This window comes from Stigmatopora argus, chromosome 5 (assembly GCF_051989625.1).
Source record: "Stigmatopora argus isolate UIUO_Sarg chromosome 5, RoL_Sarg_1.0, whole genome shotgun sequence".
In the NCBI taxonomy this organism is placed as follows: Eukaryota; Metazoa; Chordata; class Actinopteri; order Syngnathiformes; family Syngnathidae; genus Stigmatopora; species Stigmatopora argus.
Window position 1 is genome coordinate 17,337,223 of NC_135391.1, and position 16,061 is coordinate 17,353,283.

Genomic DNA, 16,061 nt, shown 5'->3' on the forward strand with positions numbered 1-16,061 from the left:
TCAGACACTGTTCAGAGAAGTGTACTGCTTTCCCTCCTTCACAAACTTCACGTTTAGGGACCACAGGTTCTCTATGGGGTTCAGATCATATGAACAAGGAGCCCATATCATTAGGTTATCTTCTTTTCGGCTCTTTCTTGCCAGCCACGCTGTGGAGTATTGGATGTGTGTGCTTTTGGGCACTCCAGTGATGTTGCAGCTCTGAAATATGGAAAAACTGGTGGCTAGACTTTTCTCAGTTTTTCAAACTCATTGTTTGAGATTTTTCAGATTTTGTGGCCCTTTTTCCTAGTGGCACTTACCAAGGACGCATACAAGAATGAAGCTCAATGTTAACAACATTTTCTATTGCTTTTTAAATAGTTTCTTTTTTCGATAATCAATTCATGCAAAGAAATAAAAAAACACAAACAGCAAATTAACTATTAATCACGTTTTCAATTTGTGGCATAGCTAACATACGTCTACACTGCTTGAAACAACTGATGAGAATGTACATGTGTCAATGATAAGGAAGTGAGCATGCTCCTTAACTTAATTGAACGTTTTGACAAAGTGCAAAAAGAAAAAATTATTTTGAACATGACATTACGTTTCAAATTTATTTATTAGGTTAATTTAAAATTGCGAGGCAAACATGAAAATTTTAATGTTTTTAAAATTAATTTGCTGAAAAAACATTGCTTTATTTTTTCATAGTTTTGATACAAAATTCGTAGATTCAGTAGTTTGGCAAAAACTTGCGTGGTAAACTACGGAGGATTTGTAGTATGTGACAGCTCGGGAAATTAAACACAATTGTCAAACCTCTCTCATTTTCTGAACCGCTTTATCCTCGTTAGGGTCGCTGGGGGTGCTAGAGCCTATCCCAGCTGACTCCAGGCCAGAGAAGGGGGACACCCTGAATTGATGACCAGCCAGTCACAGGGGATGAGGTGACAAACAACCATTCACACTCACACCCATGCTTAGGGGCAATTTAGTGTCCAATCAGCCTACCATGCATGTTTTTGTAATGTGGGAGGAAACCGGAAACAGGTGGATTGGACCTGGGTTTGAACCCAGGACCCCAGAGCTGTGAGGTCGACACGCTAACCACTCGTTCCACCAGGCCGCCCCGATTGTCAAACCAAAAAGGCAAATATTAGGTAAAATCAATATTTAAGAAACGAACAAATATCAGAAAATCTAATGCATTAATTATTTAAAAAAAACACCCACAAATTATATTGAAGACAGGGATAGGCTCCAGCATCAATGCGACCCTTGTGATGAGAAGCTGTACAGAAAATGAACAATTCAATGAAAGTTACAATTACCGCACTAAAAGCCGGATATCCTTTCAGAAACCATATTTATTCATTTTCCATACCGCTTATCCTCGCAAGGGTCGCAGGGAGTGCTGGAGCCTATCCCGGCCAACTTTGGGTACCAGGTGGAGGCGTGTGCGGTCGATTGGTCGCCGGTCTTTTGGTCGGCGTCTTTTTGTCGCCGTCTTTTTGTCGCCGTGTTTTGGTCGCCGTCTTTTGGTCACCGGTCTTTTGGTCGCGGTCTTTTGGTCGCCCCGACCGCGATAACGGGCGACCAAAAGACCGGCGACAAAACAAGGTAAAACAACACAGTCTACGCATCAATAAAAGCCAACAATGGCCATGAGCAGTTTCACTGAGCCGACGTGTGAGTGTATAAGAGTTTGTATGTACATGCGTTGTCCCTTTAAGAAGCTACGTCAGTCAGGGTCTTAACAAGTTCTCCAACAAAAAACAATAAAAGTTCGGGAAATTTGGAGCTTTTCTTTAGCCTAATAATTACTAGGGCATTAAGTATGACTAAATAGTAATTCGCAGTTTGTATTTAGGGAATTTGAGCAATGATTTAAATGGTAATTATCACTTACCTTCCGGGCGACCAAAAGACCGGCAACCAAAAGACCGGCAACCAAAAGACCGGCGACCAAAAGACCGGCGACCAATCGACCGTGTACCAGGTGGAGGACACCCTTAATTACCAGCCATTCGCAGGGTACAAGAAGACAGAACCATTCACACTAACACATACAGAGAGGTAATTTAGACTGACAAACAATGTGATTTCTTTAAATACATATATTTGAAGAAATAAATAAAACAAAAGAAAGACAAAAATATTGATTTAAAATATCAGACACGAGCGACTTCCGACCTTCCTGTATAGAGTTTGAATGTTCTCCCTTGGCCTGCATGGGTCTTCTCCAGGTACTCCAGTTTCCACCCACATCTGAAAAAAAACAGGTATGGTAGCCTAGAAACCGGAGTACCCAGAAAAAAACTCACGCAAACCTGGGGAGAACATGCAAACTGCTCACAGTGAGGACCCGCCTGATATCGAACCCAGAACTGTGAGGCCAACACGCTGACCACTCGGCCGCCTTCAACAAATGTATTATTTCAAATACCAAAACACCACAAACAGTACAATTATTTGTGGTTGGCTCACAATTTTATTTAATGAATAAATAAATCTAATGATTTAATATACAAATATACTAAAACATATATTTATAAAATTGATGATCTTCATATGAATGATTGCTCTCAAACCTCCCAGTCAAAGTGGGATGGATATCTTTCGCCGATAATCAAGTTCTTCCAAATCTGACCCAGTAATTATAAACGGCAAACTGTGAATGACGCAAAAATTACGTGTTTAAAAAAAGCATTAAGGATAATCGTGGACATTTCAATGCCAGCACTTGAGCGTAAAGACTATGGAAGCTTTGTCTATCCTCCCTTAGACGAAGGCCTCGTGCTGTCACACGACCGCTCTGAGGGAACAACAACTACAGCATCAGCATGATGCAGCTATGAGGCGCCTTGAATGGAGACATTTATTCAATCAAGACGCACGACACACAGCTAGGTACGTGAGAAATTTGTGACGATGTGTCGCAAACGTGACCTGTGTCATTGTGCCGCTGGCTCTGTGCTAATGGACTACTCGTGCTCAAGTTTCCAACTCGTTATGGATGAAAAACACTGTGTATACAGTTTTTGAAATTGCATTTCACAAAATCACTACCTCAAATTGCCCAAAAGTTAACAGTAAGTGACCCAAATGACCCACGGAATGCCCCAAATTCATCAGAAATTGACCCAAAATCAAGGGCAAGTGAGCAAAATCAACAGAAATTAACCCAGGATTGCTCTAAAATCAACAGGAAATGATCCAAAATGAACTAACCATGACCTAGGATTACCCCAAAATGTACCTGAAATGACCCAAATCAGCTGAAATTCACCTGTAAAATTAAGTCAAGTCAAGTCAAAAGCCTTTATTGTCATTATACAACAGCTGCATATAACAAAATTAGTTGTGCTACTCCACAAAGTCCATGTTTCCCAATAAAAAACATAAATAAGTAACTTAAAAAGTCATGTCCGTCCGAGCAAAGTAATAGAGAAAAAAATAGGAAGTGACCCAAAAAGAACTACTTTCCTGCCTTCAACCTGGTTGTGAATCATCATCTTTCAGTGCCACTGATGGCGGTAGATGTCCTATGCCTTTTAACTGGGAGGATTGATTTTGCCCCCCACAGTCAAAAGGCATTGGAAGTCTAGCGCCGTCGATGGCAGCCAATGAGTTTGAAAGAAAAAATGCAAAAATATCCTTCATTTGTGTCAAAAGTAGTTCACAATCAAACCTACAACGTGACAACACATTTCTGGTGCCCAGTAGTCATGAAAAAACAAATAACTGACTAATGATACTTTTTGCAATCAAATATTGTATCAGGATGCAACATTTCAATATCGATATTTCAATACTTTGTGATGCTTAGTGGTAAGCGCATAGAGGAAAAGATTGAGGGAGTTGTTGATTGAATATGTGGCACACCCCTTCTAGGAAAAGCACTGAGGTCATCGTGGTGTGATCCCACTGACAAACAAATATGCTTGGAGGAGGTAACATATTTGGGTTTGGTGTTTACAAAAGAGCACTTTTGGTGTGTTGTTGAAGATGAGTGCTCAGATAAGGGTTTTATTTTTATCCCTCCCTCTCTCTTTCTCTCGCTTGATTGCAAGCGAGGAAAAAGCCCGGAAAGGTCATTGACTTGGGGGTTTCTTTTTAATGTGCCCGACGTACAGTAGTTCCAGTTCCTCTCTAGGAGGATTTCCTTCTCGCATGTCCGGGACCGTGTGTAAATATTGTAACAGAAGAGGCCCGTTAAACAAGGCTTTGTCTGCAAACAACTCTCTAAATGGCTGTGTGACGATACTCTGACTAGCTCTGCCCCCTTTTACAACAACTGCCACGCCCGGCAGCAGTGTGCAGCCCTTTTACTGCCCTATATCATGTGTGTAGCCTTATCTCATCTCATCTCATTTTCTGAACCGCTTTATCCTCATTAGGATCACGTGGGATGCTGGAGCCAATACCAGCTGTCTGCGGGCCAGAGGCGGGGGACAACCTGAATCGGTGGCCAGCCGATCGCAGGGCACAAGGAGACGGACACCCATGCACACTCACACCCATACCGAGGGGCAATTTAGAGTGTCCAATCAGCCTACCATGCATAGGCCCGAGGAGAACATGCAAATTCCACACAGGTGGATGTGACCTGGATTTGAACCCAGGACCCTAGTGCTGTGAGACCGATGCGCTAACCACTCGCTCCACCGGGCCGCTACGGCATACATATTCTTTGAAATTGTTAGGGTTAGTTGAGGTGTTGGTTGGTTTTGTTAAATCTTTTTCCCTGTGTGGTTCCAGCACCCACCGTGACCCTAATGAGGATAAAGCGGTTCAGAAAATAAGATAAGATGAGCTGTATACCGTATTTTCATGCATATAAGCCGCCCGCGTATAAGCCGCACCCTTAAAATTGCCTTAAAATCGTTGAATTTTTTCAATTTCTCGCGTATAAGTGTCCCACTGATTCACAATTTTCAGCTCCATATTTATGGTTTTAATAGGGAGTGCAAATGTGTTACTTTGAAGGGAAAATCTTGCTGAAAAAGAGCACGAAAACAAAATACGAAAATTAGATGTGGGGATCTTTACCTTTCCATTTTTTCACGAGTGTAATTTCTTATTTCCCCACAATGACTTTGATCCATCTCCTGAAGTTTATTTATTCCACGCGATCCTTCAAAGTAAATGAAGAAAAGACAATGGCCCCGCGGAACATTAATTTCCCTCCCGAGACTGGACTTCTTATCGACAGGAGGAGCACAATTGGGGGAAACTGCTGCCATACACGGGAAATGTTTTTGTTATGGTCACAAAAAATCTTGCCACTAAAAGGCCATTGACGGCCATTTTTAACAGGCATCTCTCGAGGATGTCGGTCGGTCGTGGGGGGTAACTGGAAAAGAAAACAATGCGCCGTTAAGGATGTGCGAAAATCTCCCAGTGCGCTGGCAAGGTGTGACCAATTTCCCTTTTCCATGTCCGCGCCAAATTTATCCATTAATTGTAGGAATGCTTTACAAAGGAAAAAAAGATTCCTATTTCTTTCCCTTCCACTCTTTCGGCATTTAAGACAGCTTGCCCACTTCGACCAAATCTCACCATTGCAACTTTGAAACATTGCAAAAATTGTAATAGAGGCTCCTTTTCAACAGAAACACGCCCCCACACAATTATTATCCAATTCACATCATTTTGTACATTTAAAAAAGTAGTACATCAATGCACACAAAAGTTGTACAGTAATCCCTCGATTATCGCGTCTTCACTTATCGCGAATTCACTACTTTGCAATGTTTTTCCGCTATTCATTATTTTAAAAAAAGGTGAAAATCCCCGCTGAAACTCGTAAGCGAAAGCCACTTTTGCTTGTAGGACTCAGCACTGAAGAAGAAGAAAAAGAATTATCCTTAAAATGAGGAGGAAGTGACAAAATATCAACATGAATGAATTGCCCAAAATCATCAGAGACCAAAAATGAAGAGGAAGTTACACAAGATTGCAGGAAGTGACTCCAACTATAGGAGGGGCTCGGGGACATCGTGAATTGGTTGGGACAATTTAGAGTGTTCAGTCAGCCTACCATGCATGTTTCTGGGATGTGGGAGAAAACGTGAGTACCCGGAGAAAACCCACGCAAGCCTGGCCAAGAATATGCAAACTCCACACAGAAGGTCCAGACCTGGAATTGAACCCTCAATCTCAGAACTATGAGACCGACGCGCTAACCACTTCATCACCTGACCGCCAGATCTGTTATATTTGTATTATTTTAACATTTATGTAACAAGATAGCCGCCTCGTGGTGTGGAGGGTCACCCGCCTGACATCGGTGTGGGCAGGCGCGGGCTCAATTCCCGCTGGTGGCGGTATGATTGTGAGTGTGTATGGTCATTTGTCTCTCTGTGTCCCCTGCGGCCCACTGGCGACCATTCTAGGTTAAGTCTGCCTTTTCAGCTGGATTTGGCTACAGCAACACTTTTGAGGATGTGCAGTATGGGAGATGAATAAATCAATGAGTGAATGAATTTAACAAGATTATGTAGTATTTATTTCCATTTAGTTGTGTAATACTTTCATAATGTGCGGCCCGGTGGCGCGAATGGTTAGGGCGTCGGCCTCAAGGCTCTGGGGTCCTGGATTCAAATCCAGGTCATGTCTATCTGTGTGGAGTTTGCATGTTCTCCCTGGGCCATTATGGGTTTCCTCCGGGTACTCTAGTTTCCTCCCACATTCCAAAAACATGCATGGTAGGCTGATTGGACACTCTAAAATTGCCTCTGGGTATCAGTGTGAGTATGCGTGGTTGTCTGTCTCTTCATGTCCTGCGATCGGCTGGCCACCGATTCAGGATGTCCCCCGCCTCCGGCCCGGAGTCAGCTGGGATAGGCTCCAGCACCCCCGGCGACCCTATTGAGTATAAAGCAGTTCAGAAAATGAGATGAGAATACTTTCTTTATATCTTTTTTTTGTAATAGCACCTCTCGGTTAAAGCACTCATCTCAAATTTTTGGCCTCAAGTCAAAGCGAAATATCTGCCGAACGTCGGCGCGCGTTGTGAAAAATGGAGCGTAGCAAATCAGGCAGAGAGCTTTGTGATGGCTCACAATGCTCTGCTGTTGTGTAACTAGCTGCAAGTGAGCACTCGGGTCACCGCGGACAGCTTTTAATACAGAATGAGGAGAAAGGAAAAAAAGCCCTCAAAGTTGCAGCTTTATTTTCTCTGCCATTGTGGCGTGACGCTTTTTTAACATCTTCGATGAACACGTGGGAACAATGAGTCGTTGGGTCCGCTTACAAAAGCCGTTTGAATGGTGGGAAATGAACCACACCTTCAGAGGACAAAACAATCCTATGGTGAGCCCATCACTTTGACACAACTTGGAGGAAGTAGAGTACACAGGCAGGGCTCCACCTTGAAATGCAGAAGTATACATTTCTTTTCATCCTTGGGATGTTTACGTTGCAAATTTGTACACCGTCTGTAAGAAAGGTCTATTATACAACACCTATTGAAAAAGAAGATTTTTTGTGAGACGCTTAACCAGGAATGTCAAAGTCATCAATTGTCAAATGAATCTAGTACAACTGTTTTGATAGTGTTAGGCTTAAATAGTTTAGTGATTGTTACAAAAATGTTCCCCATCCTTTTTGTTGTGGCCCTTAACTCATTGGCTGCCATTGACGGTGATACACATCCAGTCCATTTGAACTGGGAAGGTTTAAAAGTCGTCCATTCACTGCCAGCCCTTGCAGTTCAAAAGAATGGACGTCTTTGAGTGATAAACTACTATAAAAGAAGATGAAATGTCACATGACTGGCACTGAAAGAAAAAAAAATCAGGTGACTAAACTTAAAAAAACACCATTGTCTTTTATAAAGGAACAAATCGAAACATAGAAAACATCGTTTTGATTTTTATTTATGGGACATCATGTAAAAACAACGATTCATACATCAACTCTGCTTTCAGCTATAACAAATAAAAGATTGAGTTTAGAGAAGGTGAAGAAGTTCAATCACTCATTTATTAGGATCCGACAGCCGTTTCTGGCCACCATAAAAAAATTCAACTGTCTACGATGCATGGTTTGGACAAACGTAACGTGAGAATCTTAACATAACCACACACACATCCATAAATTACGCTTTATAAGGATTATAGATTTAGATAAAGCAGCAATTTGTGCACAAGAAAAACTTGGGTGCATTCTCACCAAAATTGTGTTAGCAAAAAAAATAATTTTAGGGTCACAAAATAATTTTCCAAGCATAAAAAATATTTACACACAAGAAATATTTTGGGATGAGCACAGAATTGACTACAAATGTATTTTTTCGTGGGGTGGGGGATGACTACGAATGGACTCTATAGAATTTCTCTTTATCTCTTTAGTCACTCAAGTTCTTCCACCGCCGCCTTTCCTTCCCAGGAAACCGGGAATTTGTCCTCCCAGATAAATTTGCCTGTCCTGTACCTTTAATGACCTGCCCGACGCACATCTATCACAACCACTGAAAAGGCCCCCGCCGCTCCTCCTTCGCTCCCCCGATCAAGCCACGACAACCTGGCTTGTATATCAGCCTCCGCTGCCCCCGCCTGTCTCGAGGGGGCCATGCAAAAAGTGGTACCAGGCACCGCTGCGGCGCAGGCCCCAATGGAGGATTAAATAGAAAAGACTAGTCAAACCCTCACTTTATACATATACTCAAAAAGTGTTTAACCCATTGGCTGCTACTCATGGCTATAACTGCCCAATCTAGAGTTTATCATTAGTAGACATCAAATCCATTTGAACTACAAATTGGACATCCACCGCAGTCAATGAGTTACGAAACACAAAATCAATATTTTGTTCAATTTTTGGCATGACTATTTAGTTTCCCACCTGACGGTGTAGTACCGTATTTTCTCGCATATAGGTGGCCCCCACAAATAAGCCGCACCCTTAAAATTGTTTTAAAATCGTCAAATCTTAGTTTCTCGTGAATAACCGCCGCCTGATTCACAATTTTCACCTTCATATTCATGGTTTTAATAGGGAGTACAAATGTGTTACTTTGAAAGGAAAATCTTAAGAAAAATCATCGCACGTGGTATTTCTGAGACACTGTATTAATCAATAGCACATTATTAGGGTCAATATCATAAGGAAATTAGTCATTCATCCAGTAATGGTTGTTTTCTTACTGCAAAACAGAAAATAACCAACAAATATTAAATGTTAATTTGCCGACATTTACTGGTGAAAAAGCAATAGCAACTCTGTATGTCTTGTGCGCATATAAGCCCTACCCTTGATTCAGTCATTATTTTTACGAGTTACAAATACGGCTTATATGCGAGAAAATATGATAGTTCACTTGCCTGACTTCGGTGCAGGGGAGCTTGGGCTCGATTCCCGCCCGGTGGCGGTATGATTGTGAGTGCGAACGGTTGCTCTTCTCTCTGTGTTCAGGTGACTGGCGACCAGTTGAGGGTATAGTCTGCCTTTCGCTTGAAGTGAGCTGGCATAGGCTCCAGCAACCTTCACAACTCTTACAAGGATGTGCGGTACAGATAATGTTTTACATATAAATATGTGGGCATCATTTTTCAAAATGCTTGAAAATATTTAGCAATTTTTTTTATTGTGGGGTGTCGGCCCCCCAATTCTGAGATTGAGGATTTGATCCCAGGTCTCGACCTTCCTTCCCTGTGGAAAGTTTGCATGTTCTCCTCAGGCTTGCGTGGGTTTTCTCTGGGTACTCCAGTTTCCTCCCATATCCCAAAAAAGATGATTGGTTGGGTGGTTGAACCCTGTAAATTGCCCGTTAGTATGAGTGCGAGCGTGAATGGTTGTCCGTCTCCTTGTGCCCTGCAATTAGCTGGCCACCGATTTAGGGTGCCCTTAGTTAGCTTGCCTTTAGTTAGTTTCGCTTTTTAAAAGTGGATCTCATCTCATTTTCTGAACCGCTTTATCCTCACTAGGGTTGCAAGGGGTGCTGGAACCTATCCCAGCTAACTTCGGTCCAGAGGAGGGGGACACCCTGAATTGGTGGCCAGCCAATCGCAAGGCACAAGGTGACAAATGTCTAATCAGCCTACCATGCATGTCTTTGGAATGTGGGAGGAAACCGGAGTACCCGGAGAAAGCCCTCACAGGCCCGGGGAGTACATGCAAACTCCACACAGGTAGACCGACCTGGATTTGAACCCAGGTCCCCCACTGGAGGCCGACGCACTAACCACTCATCCGCCAGGCCGCCCTAAAAGTGGATAATCACACTTTTTGTTTTATTCTGTGTTTACAACAGACGTCCCACCCTCCAGCAATTAGCCAGAACAAGATATGTTTTTGTGTCTTCTTAAATGAAGGTTTCTACAGTCTGAATTAAGTGGTTTACTACAGGAGGGGGAAAAATCTCGCTCAGAGTGCTAAATAAATCATAACAAAATCAGAAACAAGGATATGCATCGGAAATTCCTTTGATCAATGGAAACACGTGAAATGCCAAAGTTGCACCACTCAACATTTGATGTATATTACTTTCATTTATATTTGGTCTTTTATTTTCCATTCCACTTATCTTCACATGGGTTGTGGGGGTGCTGGAGCCTATCCGAGCCAACTTTTGGAAGTGGGGAGAGGACACCCTGGATTGGCTGCCAGCCAATCGCAGGGCACAATGATATAATAACAATTTATGATAGAGAATGCAGGCCAGTTGAAATTTCACCCAAAAGTAAATGAGTGGATCACAGTCAGTCTGGTATTGCGGTGCCATTTATGGCCACCAATCTTACATATGCCTGCTTGAATAAAAACGAAATCATTGTAAACAGGAACACAAAAATTCATATATGTATGCAATGCAGATTATGAAATGGTAAAGGTATTTATACAGCAACGTAATATGACTAAACATTTATCAAATGTAATGTATTTGTTAACAGGGCGGCCCGGTGGGGCGAGTGGCTAGCGCGTCGGCCTCACAGCTCTGGGGTCTTGGGTTCAATCCAGGTCATGTCCACCAGTGTGGAGTTTGCATGTTCTCCCCGGGCCTGCGTGGGTTTCCTCTGGGTACTCTGGTTTCCTCCCACATTCCAAAACATGCATGGTAAGCTGATTGGACACTCTAAAAATTGCCCCTAGGTATGAGTGTGAGAGTGAATGGTTGTTTGTCTCCTTGTGTGCTGCGAACGGCTGGGCACCAATTTTGGGTGTCCCCCGCCTCTGGCCCGGAGTCAGCTGGGATAGGCTCCAGCACCCCCCGCGACCCTAGTGAGGATAAAGCGGCTCAAATGAGATTAGTTATTTATTTACCTCTAAATGATTTAAAAAATTACATTTTCTAAAACAATTACCTCGCCTCGTAGTGTAGAGGTTCACTCGCCTGACTTTGGTGTGGGCAGGCGCAGGCTCGATTCCCGCTGGTGGAGGTATGATTGGGAGTGTGGATGGTCGTTTGTCTCTCTGTGTGCCCTTCGACTGACTGGTGACCATTCTAGGGTGTCGTCTGCCGTTCGCCTGAAGACAGCTGGGTTAGGCTCCAGCAACCCTTTCGAGGAATGAATTTCCCCTAACGCAAAATCAACATCCATATTAGTGCAGATTTTTTTTAATTAACGTTGAAAACCTGTCAGCCAATGACCATGTTTCAGTGCCACTAACTGCGCTTGTATTCATTCCCGGCCATTGACAACAAAAGATCTCCAAGACATTTGAACTGGGAGAGAGATCTTGACGTGCCTCTTCATATGTTAGCTTTACCATGCGCAGCTGGTGTTGTCTGTAAATAAGCTTAGCTGTGTGGGCCTCTCCCAAGTGTCCAGTGTCCAGCGGACAAGATATTCCGAGTTCTGCCGTGCAATAAAATGCTGCCAATGTCACCTCTGACCTAAAAAAAACCGTCCAACTATCAAGTACATTAAGTCGGATCCGCTGCGCGCTGACGAAGACAAATTTTGAATAAAACGCTCCAAAAGAGAAACAATTTCCTTGATAAACACCTAAATTTAGCTGTACTTTGGCCCGTGGGGCATTCGTAAAACGTACCGCTGAATGTCTGACAAACAGTCGCGAGGACAAATATGACGTCAAGGAAAATGAATAACAATTTTCTGGTCTGCACCCAAAATGGCTGGCGTCGCGTCTGCCAAACTGACGGGAACTACATCATTAAGAAAAATAATGTCCACCAAAATGGCAAATACATTTCCTGATCCGCACCTAAATTTAAAAACTTGCCCTTTTGTCTCATTTTGCTGAGTCCAGAGCAAATTGTCAAGAAAAATGAACAATTATTTCCTGCAGCTACACCTAAATTTAAGAGGATGCACCTTGTCACATCCTTCATCAAGTCCTGCTAAATAACAAAACCCATTCATGCATGAATTGTTTTTTTTCTTAAATGTTTTTACTACATTCATATAGGACATTGGTCTCAAACTCGTAGTCCAAGGGCCAACCGCGGCCTACAGGACAATTTTTCAATTTTTTAAATGTAAAATAAATTAGTGACTAACAAAGAGTACATTATTCTAAATAAAATGAATTGATTTTTTAAAATAATATATTAAAACAAAGGCGTCCCGGCGGCTGAGTGGTTAGCGCGTCGGCCTCATAGCTCTGGGGTCCTCGGTTCAAATCCAGGTCGGTCCACCCGTGTTTGCATGTTCTACCAGGGCCTGTGTGAGTTTCCTCCGGGCACTCCGGTTTCCTGACACATTCCAAAAACATGCACGGTAGGCTGATTGGACATTCTAAATTACCCCTAGGTATGAGTGTGAGTGTGCATGGTTGTCTGTCTCCTTGTGCCCTGCGATCGGCTGTCCACCGATACAGGGTGGTGTCCACCGCCTCTGGCCCAAAGTCAGCTGGGATAGGCTCCAGCACCCCGGTAAAGCGGTTCAGAAAATTAATGAATGAATGAATAAATCAAAACAAATTGTAAAAAAAATGGGAAAAAGGAAGCCTTGCAATTTAGGGTGTCCCCTGCCTAGTGCCCATAGTTAGCTGGAAGAACCACCACCATGAGCCAGGTGAGGATAAGTAGTTCAGAGAATGAATGAATGAAAAAAAGAAGAACATCAATTCAGAAATGGGATTTTTATTTATTTTGGTTGTTTTTTTGACCTCACATATCCTAACTCTTTGTCTACCATTGATGGCAAAAGTCTTTTTAACTAGGATGAACTACTAGAAGTGATTGAACGATCACTTCCAGCCCTTTCCAGACTGGATTGGATGTCACCAGGTATTTTCCCCCTTTTTTACTAACAACCACAACACATACCTACAATGTGACCTGGGCTGGGGGTAAGTCAGTTAAGGTAATGATAACTTTGAATAGGTGTCCACTGTAGTGACCACTGTCCTGAAAGGGTTAAAATGGTTTGGACGTTATTTTTCAGCGTCAATCTTTTTAAAATTATTTGCATAGATTTTTTGGTTTATTCAATTCATTTCATTTTTGGGCACTGAACTTTCAATGCCACAGTTACCTCATGTGCTGGGGCCGGCTATTCGGGGGCCGAAGACGGGGGGAAGGGGTCGGTCCGTCCGGCATCTGTTCAAACAAGAGCAACGCACAAGAGACCTTTCGGCATGTGGGGTGGGGGGGAATAACAGTTGCGCTCATTTGTCTAGAAGAAAATCCCAAAACGCTTTGAGGGCTGCTTTTTGTGTTTGCTCGTTTGAGTGAAACTGATGTCTTTTCTTTTATGACAGTGTGCGTGTCCATACAGTGAGCTGCACATTTGTCCTTTGCTTTTTAATTTCTAGTAAAGAATTTGAAAAGCACTAACACTCCGTGCTAGATGGAAGCCACCAACGTTTTTTGGGGGGGGCGGGGGGAGGGAGGGGGTGTATTCTTTGAACAGGAATGAAATGTTTGAAAATAGTATTTTTTAAGATTCTCACAATATGACAACTTTCTACTAGCCTCCCTTAAAAATAACTTTAAACGCATAATATTTTTTCTCTCTAGATAAAATTACATTTTAATCTGTTAAGAGCTTGGATTGCCCTCTTCAACCCCCATAGGCATATCTTAGAATATTTATATATTCAACTATATTTAATATTTAATATTTTAATGGATTTGAATGGCACAAATAGGTTAAAAATAATGAATCAAAATCAGAACATTACTGTGCAGGAGAGTGTAATAAGGTCTTATAAGACCCCCTCCCCCAAAAACTTCACACAGGCACTAGCACACACACACACACACACACACACACACACACACATATATATATATATATATATATATATATATATATATATATATATATATATATATATATATATATATATTCGGACAACTCCAAAGCAAGCAAGCCTGTCACAACCGGAAACGAACATTTTCAGCACTAAATCAAATAAAAACATATGCCAGAAATAGGACAAGACAGGCTCGAATTTCAGCATTAGCTTCGATGGCGATAAAAAAGAAGGAGGAAAGAAAGGATGATGGATATTGTGTACAGGTAAAAATGATTTTTGGTGAGTAAAATATGGCTATATTCCTAAATAATATTTCAATTGTATGAGGTTATTATTGATGATTTTTTTTGTGTCGCAAGCTGTAGCTGCAGTAGAGTTTTTATAGCCATAAAATAGTTTTTAAGGATTGGATTTATTCCGACAGTTGAAGGCGTCGCTAGGAAATTCACGGACCGCCGCTATACATACATATACTATATACATATAGTTGTGGGGTGGGGGGATTATTCATTTATCAGAAACATTGAACAAACAGTGTAAAATGGATAACAACTGGCTGAATAGGAATCTATTAAGGCAACAGGTTAGCGCGTAGGCCTCACAGCTCCAGAGTCCTGGGTTCAAATGCAGGTCGGTCCACCTGTGTGGAGTTTGCATGTTCTCCTCGGGCCTGCATGGTTTTCCTTCGGGTAATAATTAATTCCAAAAACATGCATGGTCAGCTGATTGGACACTCTAAATTGCCGCTAGGTATGGGTGTGAGTTTGCATGCTTGTGCCCTGCGATTGGCTGGCCACTGATTCAGGGTGTTCCCCACCTCTGGCCCGAAGTCAGCCGGGATGGGCTCCAGCACCCCCCGGGACCCTAATGAGGATAAAGTGGTTCAGAAAACGAGATGAAAGAAATTAATGAGCTTTTGGCCTTACATGTGCTCATACTTATACATGAAGAGTCAAATGCAGTCCCTTGTGAGGATAAGCGGTATGGAAAATGAATGAATGATGAAAGCACATTTAATTACATTTTTTTGAAGTGTGCAATACAAATTCTAATTAAAATACTTACAAATATAATGCAATTTAGATTTTTTCCATTAATCTGATTCATTGTAAGGATCGATATTGCAGTTGGTGACAAATTGATGGTTTAATATCCATGTCTATGTTTTGGACTTTGAGCTGTGGAGTTTTTTGCCATTTGTATCAGGGTTCCAATCTCCAACACATTTCACACGCTGCGCAACAAAGAGACTTTCTGATTGGGGGGATATGAATCCCATTCCTTGTACGCGTTAATCCCACCCTTCGGGCATTGGCGGTGGCTTCTGACCTCACCGCAAAATGTCCTTTGGTGAAAAAAGAATGACAACATGTTCTCAACCTTTGTGGCATGTTTTCTGCTTTTCCAGGGTTGAGAAAACAAAGCAGGCAAACATGTTAGCGTCAGAACGAGGACGCATTGGTTTGCGAATGGCACATTTGTACTCTAAATAACACGCCAAGGATAAATAGCAGGTGCATTTAAATGCAAGCAAAGGCCATGAGGAGTTTGTTCATAGAGAGTGTTGCCTTTAGAAATAGCATCATTAGGATAGAACCTTAACTATGACCTTGCACATTCAGTTACAAATCAACTTTTGGCGTGACAAGTTTGTATAATGATTGTTTTTGTTGTTCTTTTTTTTGCTTAATTTAATGGCTTGTTCATTCGCAACCTTCCACCCAAAATGGATTCAACATCTGGCACCGTCCCTGGCACTAAAAGATCAGCGTTCACAGCCAGGCCTCCCAGTTTAAATGGATTAGACATTGATTGTCGTCAATGAGCTAAAATAAAATAAAATTAAAAAAACAACTATAACTTGTTTTGTTATTTGGTTATTTGCAATATAAACCAGG